This window comes from Chiloscyllium plagiosum, unplaced genomic scaffold (assembly GCF_037043375.1).
Source record: "Chiloscyllium plagiosum isolate Xiang-an unplaced genomic scaffold, Cpla_swu_hap1 HiC_scaffold_12, whole genome shotgun sequence".
NCBI lineage: Eukaryota > Metazoa > Chordata > Chondrichthyes > Orectolobiformes > Hemiscylliidae > Chiloscyllium > Chiloscyllium plagiosum.
This window is the reverse complement of record NW_028270150.1, coordinates 15671870-15685480: the sequence shown is the minus strand read 5'-3', so window position 1 is coordinate 15685480 and position 13611 is coordinate 15671870. Positions and strand designations below refer to the sequence as shown.

At 42.9% G+C, this 13611-nt stretch overlaps 1 protein-coding gene across 3 annotated transcripts in view; it reads left to right on the top strand.

Moving 5' to 3' along the window:
- The window catches only part of ncam2a (neural cell adhesion molecule 2a), a 1585154-nt gene that overhangs the window by 162866 nt on the left and 1408677 nt on the right, over positions 1 to 13611 (top strand). The window lies entirely within an intron of this gene.

Here is a 13611-nt window from a genome sequence, read left to right as displayed (position 1 = left end):
GCTAATGACAATGGTGCTCTTGATTACTTCCTCATCATAGATAGGCAGATAGATGCAGCTACTGAGACCATTCTGGGAACATCTTCTGGAGGTAGGAACCCATTGGGGAATGGACCTGGTGTGCCTCCATCTGAGTTTGTTTCTGTTCTTGCATCTCCAAAGGCATGTCCTCCAGTCCAGGAGTTGGGCCCCATCATTCCTGCAAAGTTTTCCATATGTGCACCATGGCTGGAAATCTGACGAATCTTCTGGAAAGTGCCAGATTACGTTTAGCACCAGTGGTTTCTGGTGTCACATTTGGGCGATGCTTAAGCGTGATGTTTTACGATGGCCTATGAGTTCTGGGTAATGGTTGATGTGGCCTTCCTGCTACATGCATTATGAAACCTCTTTATAACTTTAACAAGCAACACAGCCAGTGACGGAAAAGCCTCCCAAGCCTTCCACTGTTGGATTCCTATTCCTGACAAGTGAGATAAACCCGTAAACTAATCAAAAACTGGACAGGGGGCTACCTGAGACCATAACAAATAGGAACAGGAGTAGGCTGTTCAACCTCTGAGTCTGCTCCACCATTCAATGGGATCATGGCTGATTCGATATTCCCCGCATCCACTTTCCTCCCCTTTCCCGATAATCCTTGGTGTCTCCATTGATCGAGAATCTCAGTTCTCACCAACACAACCTCAATATGTCATTGCTATAATTTTGTAATAATTATCTTTCTTTTTTCCTATCCCTGTCTTATGGTTTGTTTCTCCTTCACTGGCGACAAGACACACAGACACAGATGAATACACACACACACACAGCACACACCCACATGGATGCACACACACACCCACTCACACACAGACACACAGACACACATATCGACACACATACACATTCTCCCCACTCTCTTTCTTGTCTTTCATGTTTTCTCTGTCTACCCTGCCTTTTCTCCCCTTCTCTCTATTGTCCCCTCTCCTTCCCTTACTCATGCTCTCTTTACAGATTCTTTACAGATTACATTACAGTGTGGAAACAGGCCCTTCGGCCCAACAAGTCCACACCGACCCGCCGAAGCGAACCCACCCATACCCCTACATTTACCCCTTACCTAACACTACAGGCAATTTAGCATGGCCAATTCACCTAACCCTGCACATCTTTGTGACTGTGGGAGGAAACCGGAGCACCCGGAGGAAACACACGCAGACACGGGGAGAACGTGCAAACTCCACACAGTCAGTCGCCTGAGGCGGGAATTGAACCCGGATCTCTGGCGCTGTGAGGCAACAGTGCTAACCACTGTGCCACCGTGCCGCCCATTTCTTTCTATTTCTCCATCCGTCTCTCTCTTTCTTTCTCCCTTACATTAATTCTTTGACGTTTTAAGACCATAAGACCATAAGACATAGGAATGGAAGTAAGGCCATTCGGCCCATCGAGTCCACTCCGCCATTCAATCATGGCTGATGCGCATTTCAGCTCCACTTACCAGCGTTCTCCCCGTAGCCCTTAATTCCTTGAGACAACAAGAATCTATCAATCTCGGCCTTGAAGACATTTAGCGTCCCGGCTTCCACTGCACTCCGTGGCAATGAATTCCACAGGCCCACCACTCTCTGGCTGAAGAAATGTCTCCGCATTTCTGTTCTGAAATGACCCCCTCTAATTCTAAGGCTGTGTCCACGGGTCCTAGTCTCCTCATTTAACTGAAACAATTTCCTAGCATCCACCTTTTCCAAGCCATGTATTATTTTGTACGTCTCTATTAAGTCTCCCCTTAATCTTCTAAACTCCAACGAATACAATCCCAGTATCCTCAGCCGTTCCTCATATGTTAGACCTGTCATTCCAGGGATCATCCGTGTGAATCTCCGCTGGACACGTTCCAGTGCCAGTATATCCTTCCTGAGGTGTGGGGACCAAAACTGGACACAGTACTCCAAATGGGGCCTAACCAGAGCTTTATAAAGTCTTAGTAGTACATCTCTGCTTTTATATTCCAACCCTCTTGAGATAAGAGACAACATTGCATTCGCTTTCTTAATCACGGACTCAACCTTCATGTTTACCTTTAGAGAATCCTCGACTAGCACTCCCAGATCCCTTTGTGCTTTGGCTTTATTAATTTTCTCACCATTTAGAAAGTAGTCTATGCTTTTATTCTTTTTGCCAAAGTGCAAGACCTCGCACTTGCTCACGTTAAATTCCATCAGCCATTTCCTGGACCACTCTCCCAACCTGTCAAGATCCTTCTGTAGCCTCCCCACTTCCTCAGTACTACCTGCCTGTCCACCTAACTTCGTATCATCAGCAAACTTCACTAGAATGCCCCCGGTTCCCTCATCCAAATCGTTAATATATAATGCGAACAGCTGTGGCCCCAGCACCGAACCCTGCGGGACACCGCTCGTCACCGGCTGCCATTCTGAAAAAGAACCTTTTATCCCAACTCTCTGTCTTCTGTTAGACAGCCAATCCTCAATCCATCCCAGCAGCTCACCTCGAACACCATGGGCCCTCACCTTGCTCAGCAGCCTCCCGTGTGGCACCTTATCAAAGGCCTTTTGAAAGTCTAGATAGACCACATCCACTGGGTTTCCCTGGTCTAACCTACTTGTTACCTCTTCAAAAAATTCCAACAGGTTTGTCAGGCATGACCTCCCTTTACTAAATCCATGTTGACTTGTTCTAATCAGACTCTGCTCTTCCAAGAATTTAGAAACCTCATCCTTAATGATGGATTCTAGAATTTTACCAACAACCGAGGTTAAGCTGATTGGCCTATAATTTTCCATCTTTTGCCTTGATCCTTTCTTGAACAAGGGGGTTACAACAGCCATCTTCCAATCATCCGGGACCTTTCCTGACTCCAGTGACTCTTGAAAGATCTCAACCAATGCCTCTGCTATTTCCTCAGCCACCTCTCTCAGAACTCTAGGGTGTATCCCATCGGGGCCAGGAGATTTATCAATTTTAAGACTTTTTAACTTTTCTAGCACTATCTCTTTCGTAATGGCAACCATACTCAACTCAGCCCCGTGACACCCTTTAATGTTTGGGATATTACTCATGTCTTCCACTGTGAAGACTGACGCAAAGTACTTGTTAAGTTCTCCTGCTATTTCCTTATCTCCCATCACTAGGCTTCCTGCATCAGTTTGAAGTGGCCCAATGTCTACTTTTGCATGTCGTTTGTTTCTTATGTACTGAAAGAAACTTTTACTATTATTTCTAATATTACTGGCTAGCCTACCTTCATATTTGATCCTCTCCTTTCTTATTATACTCTTTGTTATCCTCTGTTTGCTTTTGTATCCTTCCCAATCTTCTGATTTCCCACTGTTCTTAGCCACTTTATAGGATCTCTCTTTTTCTTTAATACACTTTTTTTATCACTTCAGTCCTTTCTCTCTCCCTCCAGCCCCACCCCCCCACCCAGCCTTTTTCTCTACCTTCTGTGACTGCATAACACATCATACATGTAGGTGATCATGTATTTGCAGATATAAATGCATGTAAACATTTGTAGATACATTTTGGGCATGGGGACAAAAGTCAACTTTGATTGAACATTGCGAAGAGTTGTTACTTTCCTGACTTTTTACAGAGCGTTTTTAATACAAGAAGCACAAATTCATCAATGTCAATCTTCTGGAAGAGAGGGCGGGTTGTCAGATCCTGAGAAATCATCATGTAAATTAGCAAGTGAGCTGATCCATTCTAGCAGCAAGCAATGTTGCTAAAATTCTCATTAATTTTGAGAGCTGCTGATGTGTAGAATCTAGGAGGATGTAATACTAATCTAACCGTTTAGGTGTTATTATGTCTGCAGGTGATATATTAAATTTACCTGGAATTATTGAATATCAAAGAAAAGGGCCCACTGATCACATTAATGTGGTGACATATTCTCTGTCTTCGCTTCCTTGCTGAAGGCTTATTCTTTTGTTCTTGGCCCTGGATTTAGCTTTTATTGAATCACTTCCTCTCCTTCAAGGAACTGCAGTCCATGGTCTCCAGTAATCGGAAAGGAATTTTGCTATTCTATACATCAGCTATCGGTCTGGGTCAAAGTCAAAAAGTGGGGCAGTGGAAAAGCACAGTAGCATCCAAGAAGCAGGCGAGTCGATGTTTTGAGCATAAGCCCTTTATCAGGAATGTCGTGGTAGAAATGGGGGGAGCCGAGGGGACTGAGAGATAAATGAGTGGGGGGGTTGGGCAGGGGGAAAGGTAGCTTGGAAGGTGATAGGTAGATAAAGGTGGGGGGGTGATGGTGATAAGTTGGAGCGGAGAGATAAGCAGACAGGTGGGAAGAAAGGTGGACAGGTGGGACAGTTCAAGAGGGGTCTGGGTCAAAGCTTGTGAGTTAGAGACTTCATCACTGAATCCATAGAGCCATGGAAATGTACAGCGTGGAAACCGACCCTTCGGTTCAATTTGTCCATGCTGACCAGATGCCATAAATAATTCCTGTTCCATTTGCCAGCAATTGGCCCATATCCCTTTAAGTCCTTCCTATTCATATACCCGACCAGATGCCTTCAAATGTTGTAATTGTACCAGCCTCCACCACTTCCTCTGGCAGCTGATTCCACACATGCACCACCCTCTGCAAGAAAAAAATTACCCTTTGGTCCATTTTAAACCTTTCTTCTCTCACCTTTAACCTATGCCCTCTAATTTTGGACTCCCCTACCCTGGGAAAAGACCTTGGTTATTCATCCTATCCAAGCTTTTCATGATTTTATAAACTTCTGTAATATAGTCAAAGGGAAATGAGTCTGGGTGGGTTACTATTTGAATGATAGGTGTGGACTTGTTGGGCTAAAAGGCCTATTTCTACACTGTAGGGAATGTAATCTAATCACCCCTCAGCCTTTGATGCTCCAGGGAAAATAGTCCCAGCCTTTTCAGCCTCTCCTTATAGCTCAAACTCTCCAACACTGGCAACATCCTTGTGAATCCTTTAAACCCTTTCAGGTTTCACAACAGGGAGACCAGAATTGAAGACAATATTGCAAAATTGGCCTAAACAATGTCTTTTACAGCTGCAATATTACCTCCCAACTCTGATACTCAATGATTTGACAAATAAAGGCAAATGTATCAAACAGTTACACCCAGTGCAGTATTGTAGGAGTGCCACCCTGTTGGACGTGCTGTTTAACAAATGTGAAGTTAAATTGAGACCCCTTTTGTTACCTTCAGATTGACATAAAATATCTCCTGATGCTATTTTGAAAATGAGCAGGGGAGGTTTGTCAGCTGTCACGACCAACATTTGATCCCGTTCCAAGATTGAAACAGATTATCTGATCGTTTATCACATTGGTGTATGTGTAATCTTTCTGTGCTCAAATTGGCTGCTGTATTTCCTGCATTACAACAGTGACTGTACTTCAAATCTGTTTATTTGGCTGGAAAATAACTTGGGAAGTTTTACACTGGAAAAGACACAAAGCAAATCTTTTTCTTCTCTTGCTTTTGATCTAATCCTTTCTGCCCATCTCCATTCTTTCTCTCCGTCTCTGTTTTTCTCTCTCCCTCTTTTTCCCACTTTTTCCTTTTCTCCCTCGCTCTGTCTCCCTCTTGTCTCCCTCTTCTTCTCTCTCTCTTTCACTTTGTTTCTGACATTTTTGCTGCAATTCAGATGATTTAGCATGACCTCACTTTCCCAATATTAACGGGCTTCACCTGCCTACTGTGTTTTATATACGTGATTACACACAGAGACACTGGGATATTATTTGACTTTTGCACAGACTGCTTACTGTAGCCGTGGTCTTGTGGTCTCATTCACATGTGCCACTTGACTTTTGAATGTATGAAACCAAAAATCAATAACTGGTGTCTCAGGAGGTGAGATCTGTTTGTAAGGAAATGACCAGTAACACTGTTGGTAATGCAGGAGCTGTGTTGAATGGAGAGACTAAAAAAATTCTGCGCATTCATGTTACAATCCATACTCTCTTACCTAAGGCACTAAACTAATTTCCCATTTACAACCAACAGTAGCTGATACAAAGAGGAATTGGACCTGCTGCAGTTCTAATTTGGATTTTAATGAGGCTTCAGTGTTGAAATAAAGACTGTCTTTTGGCACCAGTTCCAGCTATGAGGCATACTTTTCTTTTAAAGGTGAATCCTACTTCTCTTTGACACCAGGGTAAATGAGATGTCCTTTGCATTTTGCCTTCATTACCAAGGGACAGCAACAGTAAACCGTTACCTTGTAACCACAAGCTCTCTGTGGGATGTGATTGCTTGCAGCTATATGTTCAAAGAGCGTGTCCATTTGAGATCCCCCTGCATGTTAATTTAATGTTTAATAACCCAATTTTTGGCAAGTTTGCTGAACTTGCACAGGCAGGTCCATCCTCATCCTCCCCTGACACACGTTTTGCGCAGGAGGTGTTGTACCTTCTCCCATTCAGAAATCTGCTGCCTGTACCTTAACTAATACCAATTCCTATTCACCCTCTGGCCCTGTGCCATTGATCTACACTCCTGAAAAAGGCCTGCGCGTTTACATTTTCATCCTATACTCAAATCCTTCCATGACCTCAACACTCCCTGTTTCTATAATCTCCCTCAACTCTCAAAAAAAAAATTCCACCTTTGTCTCAAACAAAAACAGAAATTGCTGGAAAAGCTCAGCAGGTCTGGCAACATCTGTGGAGAGAAATCAGAGTTAACGTTTTGAATCTAGTGACCTTTCCCCAGAACTGTTCCTAACAAAACTCCTCAGTTTCTGATTTACAGCTTCTGTAGCTCTTTCAGTTTCCATTCTTGTCTCCCTGTGCACATTCTCCACTTCCTTGACTGCACCATCAGTGACCATGTCTTCAGCTGCCCAGGCCCTATATTTCAGAATTTCCTTGTGGTATGCAAGACTTGCTAAAAACCTTCAGACGAGGCACCTAACAAACTTCTGGACTTAATATTGAGTTCAACCTTCAAACCCTGAAGCTACTCCTAGTCCTTCCCTTTCTTGTCACTTTCCTTGTTACATTCTCTGTCACCATGTCCCATCTCCCCTCCCACCACTCCAGTGGGACTGTCTATATTTTTCCAGTTTGCCAGTTAGAGATGCCATTGCTCTCCCATTCTCACATACCATTGACTTAATCTGAACCATCAGCATCCTACCCCCCAGCACTCCACCCTGGCCAACACCTGCCCCCAACTATTACATTAATGCTGACCCCTCCACAGTTCATATCAGCTCTGATGAAGAGGCATCTCGACTCAAAATGTTAGCTTGCTCTCTCTCCATGTATGCTGTCTAACCCACTGTGAACTCCAGCATTTTTTGTTTTCAGTACAGATTCCAGCATCTGCAATAGCCTTGCTAAAATGCCTTTTCTTCTCTTTAAGATTCTTCATAAAATCTACCTCTTTGATCAAACTTCTATGTTTGTCACTCTAAGTGTCTCTGCTTGGCTCACTATTGGTTATTGTTCTGTGGATTGCACTGGGGCTGTTTAATTACAGTGAAGGTGCTTTGAAAAATGCAAGTAACACTCATGCCTCTTGTGCATCCATCAAGTGAATGAGACAATTAATTTTGTCACGTTATCGATTGATTGCAGTCAATCTTGATGAGCTCACTGGTATTCTCACTCTTGGGATGTCTGCAAACGCATTACAGCCAAAGACTTGCTTTCCTTTAGTGCAGTCAACTGTTATATTGGAAAAAGATGTTTAATAGGATTGAAAAATAAACTTGTAACAATACACTCCGAGCCTTGGGGCAAGAGAGCATGGATTCAGGATAACAAAGGGTGATTTTAAGATGACCATCAAGCGACTTAACATAGAGACTAGCTGTTCAATTATGGTAGGAATTCCCACGTTGATAGATGCTTGAGTATTGGACTTCTTGATGAAAACTGCTTAGATGCTGTAATGGGAAGAATTGATATTTTGAAAGAATTGAATCAACTGAGCCCAGGGTGGCTCCTCTTATCTGAATATTCACCTGTCTTGTGAACTTGTTGGTTATAGTGTATACTTTAACCGCATACTGTGTCATGTAAGGCTTCCCTACTCTTCACACCAGCAAACCTGGAATTCTCTGTAATTCAAATGAACAATTATCACCAACACAATCTTGGTTCCACAGATACTAACTAGGGAAGTGACTGTTCTACAATGATAAATGGAATCAATTTGTTCCTTTTAACATTTGCAACAAATGGATTTTATAGCTCTGTCTCTGCTATGTGTTCTTGCTGTGAGGCAGAGCAGACTCATGGGGTACATAAGTATAATCCATATCTTTTGCTTTCTGTCCCCCCTGCCTGTGCAAGTTTGATTATTTTATATACTGCTGAAATTCAGCTCTTTCCTGCGGGAAGGTGGTGGCTCTGAAACCAGTTCTGGTTACCACGGCTGTATCTTGTCGATGAAAGTGCGGAAGCAATAAGACTGCCAGTGGCTCACGTCAACAACTCCACAGAGCAGGAATTTATTCATCCTCTGCCATTGTAAATTCACCCGAAATGCAGCAGAAACATGTGGAGATAGTTTTCATGCTGCACCTCTGACAAGATGCGCACTGCACTGAGGATAGTCCCAGCCTTCAATCTGGCACAGAAATGCTTTCTTCAACTTGGCATCATAAATTTTTTCGCTCTTTATGGTCTGAGGTTGGCTCAGCTCAGTTGGCTGGTTTGCGATGCAGAGTGGGTTCAATTCGTGGACGACCTGAGGTTATTTTTCATAGAATCCCTACAGTGTGGAAACAGGCCTTTCGGCCCAACAAGTTCACACTTACCCTCCGATGAGTAAACCACATAGACCCGTTCCCTAACCCTGTACTGACCACAGACAAATGCACCTAATCTACATATCCCTGAACAATTTAGCATGGCTAATTCACCTGACCTGCACATCTTTGGACTGTGGGAGGAAACTGGAGCACGTGCAGGAAACCCACACAGACACAGGGAGAATGCACAAACTCCACACAGACAGTCGCCCAAGGTTGGAATCAAACCCATGTCTCTGGCACCGTGAGGTAGCAGTGCTAACCATTGAGCCACTGTACCTGTGAGGGATGCCCTTTCTCTTTCTCTTCCCTCAGCTGAAGTGTGGTGACCCTCAGGTTAAACCACTGCCAGGTGTCTATCTCTAAGTTCTATAACTTTGTAGAAAAGATTGATTTGACAGCCCACTTTAAACCTTGTCCTGATTTTTTTTTGTATATTGACTTTAATGTGAATCAAAACCATGTATAATGAGTAGATAATCCAACAGAAGTTCAACCAATCAATCGAGATCGCATTCCTTTCAGGAATAAAGCCTATTTATATTTGGTCAGAAGTTTGTTTTTATAATGGGAGAACAAGCAAACACAAAATACTGGTGAGCTGTTCATCTCATGACATTTTTAATAACGACCTCAACACTTTAAAAATAATTAGGTTTGACTTCCATTTGTGTATCATGTTAAGAATCTGAGACAAAGAATTTAAGTATCTGAGTCACATGCTATATTGTGCACACATCTTGTGCATAATCTATTACCTGTGCTCTTTTTTCTGATGGAGTTTTTTTTTAGATTAGATTAGATTAGATTACAGTGTGGAAACAGGCCCTTCGGCCCAACAAGTCCACACCGACCCGCCGAAGCGAAACCCACTCATACCCCTACATTTACCCCTTACCTAACACTACGGGCAATTTAGTATGGCCAATTCACCTAACCTGCACATCTTTGGACTGTGGGAGGAAACCGGAGCACCCGGAGGAAACCCACGCAGACACGGGGAGAACTTGCAAACTCCACACAGTCAGTCGCCTGAGTCGGGAATTGAACCCGGGTCTCTGGCGCTGCGAGGCAGCAGTGCTAACCACTGTGCCACCGTGCCGCCCACTAACAAGTCCACACCGACCCGCCGAAGCGAAACTCACCCATACATTGACCCATAACCTAACACTACAGGCAATTTAGCATGGCCAATTCACCTGATCCTGCACATCTTTGGACTGTGGGAGGAAACCGGAGCACCCGGAGGAAACCCATGCAGACACGGGGAGAACGTGCAAACTCCACACAGTCAGTCGGTCCAAAAATGTGCAGGTTAGGTGAATTGGCCATGCTAAATTGCCCGAAGGGGTAAACGTAAGGGAATTGGGTGCGTTGCTCTTGACTGAGTTTTATTCTGAAATAAAAACAAAATGCTGGAGAAACTCAGCAGTTCTGGCAACATCTGTTATGGGACATTGAGTTTAGTATTTCAAGTTAGATATAACACTTTTAAAAACTGAATTTGAGAGAAATCATTTTGCATTCTAAGTGTTCACTCTGCTTCTCTCCCTGCTGGGGCTATTTTCCCTGGGGTTGTAAGGCTGTGGGGTGACCTTACAGAGGTTTAAAAAATCATGAAGAGGCATGCGTAAGGTGAATAACCAAGGTCTTTTCCCAAGGCTAGGAGAGTCCAAATCTCAAGAGCATCAGTTTATGTTGAGAGGGGAAAGATTTTTTTTAAAATTGAGGGGCAACTTTTTCACGCAAAGGATGGTGCGTGTATGGAACAAGCTGCCAGAGGAAATAGTGTACATTTTTACAATGTTTAAAAGACATTTACACAGGTATATGGAGAGGAAAGTTTTACAGAGATATGGGCCAAACACAAGTAAATAAGAACTAGTTCATTTTAGGAAACTGCGTCAGCAAGGTCGAATTGGGCCACGGGGTCTGTTTCCATGCTGTCTGACTCTATGACTTGAAAAAGACCTTCCGGTAAAACTTGTTGTTTAATTAAAATGAATTTGAATCCAGTTCAAATTAAAATTACGCAACACTGCTCCTCTCATGATGGTTCTTAATAGCCATTTCCACAGCAAATTTTACAAAAATACCCAATGGCAGTTGTGTGCCCCTGGTGGCTATATAAATGTTTGGAGTGTTCACCCGCTTAAGAAGAGAACAGACATGTAGATTTCTGGTCAAGGTTAGATCAATATAGTGTCATATCAACACTGGGGCTTGGAAATGGCACTTTTTTTTGTATTGAGAAAAGCTAAGGTAATAAGACTGCGATGAACAACTCATGCAGCTGGTAGCATGTTTTAGAATTCCTACAGTGTGGAAGCAGGCCATTCAGCCCCCTGTAGCCCACTCCAACCTTTGGAAGAGCATACTACTCAGACACAGCCCCTACCCTATCTCTATAACCCTGTGTTTCTCATGGGTAACCCACCTAGCTTGCACATCCCTGGATGCTACAGGCAATTTAGACTGACTAATTCACCTAACCTGCACATCTTTGATTGTGGGAGGAAACTGGAACACACGGAGGAAACCCACGCAGACAGGGGGAGAACGTGAAAACTCCACACAGTCACCTGAGAATGGAATTGAACCTGAGTCCCTGGTTATGTAAGGCAGCAGTGTTAACCACTAAGCCACCATGCCACTTGCTCTACTGTGCCATGTCACCCCTTTTTATAAGACTAACGATTGGAAAGGAAGACTCCAGACATTTGCAGCTCTGAGAAAAAGTTAGTTTGAAATAGAGTGAGGTGTGGGTGTTGATGGTGATGTGATGAAGTTGAATTTTAACTCAGGTGAAAGGTCAGAAAAAAATCAGATTTGAATTAAGGTAGCTTGTTTCAGGACCTCAAGACGGCCCCAAATCATTGAAAACATATCAAATTATGTTTCACGTGTCATCAGTGCTGGACGATAGGAAACAACATAAGAAAATAATGTAAGTTGTTGGAGCAGAGATTGGAGAGGCTCATCACTTCCATTTCTCATTCCACGCCTCCACTGGTCACAGTAAATTCAACCAGAATGATGATGGGGTCAGTTGTACAGGTCTTAAACTACAGCAGGTTCAGTATGAAGAATAAGTCAGTCAGGTTTCTTTCATCAACGATGCATGACTGTTTTATTCCTAAAATAGATCTTTTCAAACAAAGATGCAAAGGTGATTGACAAACAGTTTGAAGAATGCAAATAAATGTATACCAACACTTTTTTAAAAGAACAGCAAATACACTTGCACGCATGCACTTGCACACATACATTCACAGACACACACATTTGCACTCATACATACATGGGCACACTCTTGCAAACATACACATGCACGATACATACACATGCACACACATTTGCACTCAAGCATATATGCGCACTCTCACGCAAACATACACATGCACACATACACAGACGCACACATTTGCACTCATACATACATGCACACACGCAAACATACACAGATATACATACACAGACACACATTTGCACTCATGCATACATGTTTATACCCACAGATATGCAGACACATACATGCTCACCCACACACAGATACATACATATACACACATGTGCGCACACACACATGCACACATTCACAAAGTCTGTGGAGAGAAAACAAAGAAAATGATAAGCTCTGCAAAGTGTTAAACTTTAAGGTATTTGGCCAAGAAAGAACAAACTAATGAAAAAGTGGATAAAATCATCGATTATGTCAGATGGTGTTCTGATTCTAAATTTCTTCTGCACACACAACTGCCAGCACTGGGCTTCTTCATGGAACAGTTACAGCTGGCTGAATTCCCTTTGCTGAAGATAATAAGGTAGATCCCAGTGAATCGTCTGCAGGAATCCTCCAGAAGTGATAACAATGACCTCTTGTGGACTTTCAGCTCACACATTTTACATAAATGCATTACATAGAGGGGTGGCACTGTGGCTCACTGGGTTGAATTCCAGCCTTGGGCGAGTGTCTGTGTGGAGTTTGCACATTCTCCCCGTGTCTGCGTGTGTTTCCTCCCACAATCCAAAGATATGCAGGTTCCGTAAATTGGCCATGCTAAATTGTCCATAGTTTTGAGAGTTAGGTACATTAGTTAGGGATAAATGTAAGTAATAGGATAGACGAATAGATCTGGGTGGGTTACTCTTCAGAGGGTCAATGTAAGCTTGTTGGATCGAAGGGCCAGTTTCCACACTGTGGCGATTCTGTGATTATACAAAGAAAGGGAGAGAAGATGCAGAGGGGTGTTGATCTGCAGACAGGTTAAACTCTCTCTCACTGAGTTCAAAGATGTAATAGTCTTATTTTACCCACAAACTGGGCAAAGTAACCTCTGTCTGGAAATCCTCCGGATTGTATGATTTCAGCTGAGCTCCCTGCTTCTCCAGGTACAACATTGTCACCTCATGCCTTATTCTTAGCAAAATGCTGTTTATTTAAAAATTACTTATAATTAGATGGATCATTTCAAAATATATTTGAATCACATCTCTTCATAACAAAATATGATGCAGCAAAAACAGGCAAAAAGTGCTCCAGACGATTAGGTCTATGGACAAACATGTCACCAATGTGTCCTGCTGTTATCTGCCTTTTAAGCAGACCTCTCAAATTTTAATATGAATCTCTCTCTGCACCTCCACTGCAGTTCTAACACTGTATTCTGTATTCTACACTCTGTTCTATTACTCTGAGGCACTTTGCATGGTACAATCTGCCCGGAAAGCATGCAAAACAATACTTTTCACTGTACCTCGGTACATGTAACAATAATACATCAACTCAAATCAAAAGCAAATCATGTTTGTGAACTCAAGTTCTCAGCAGAGATCACCAGACT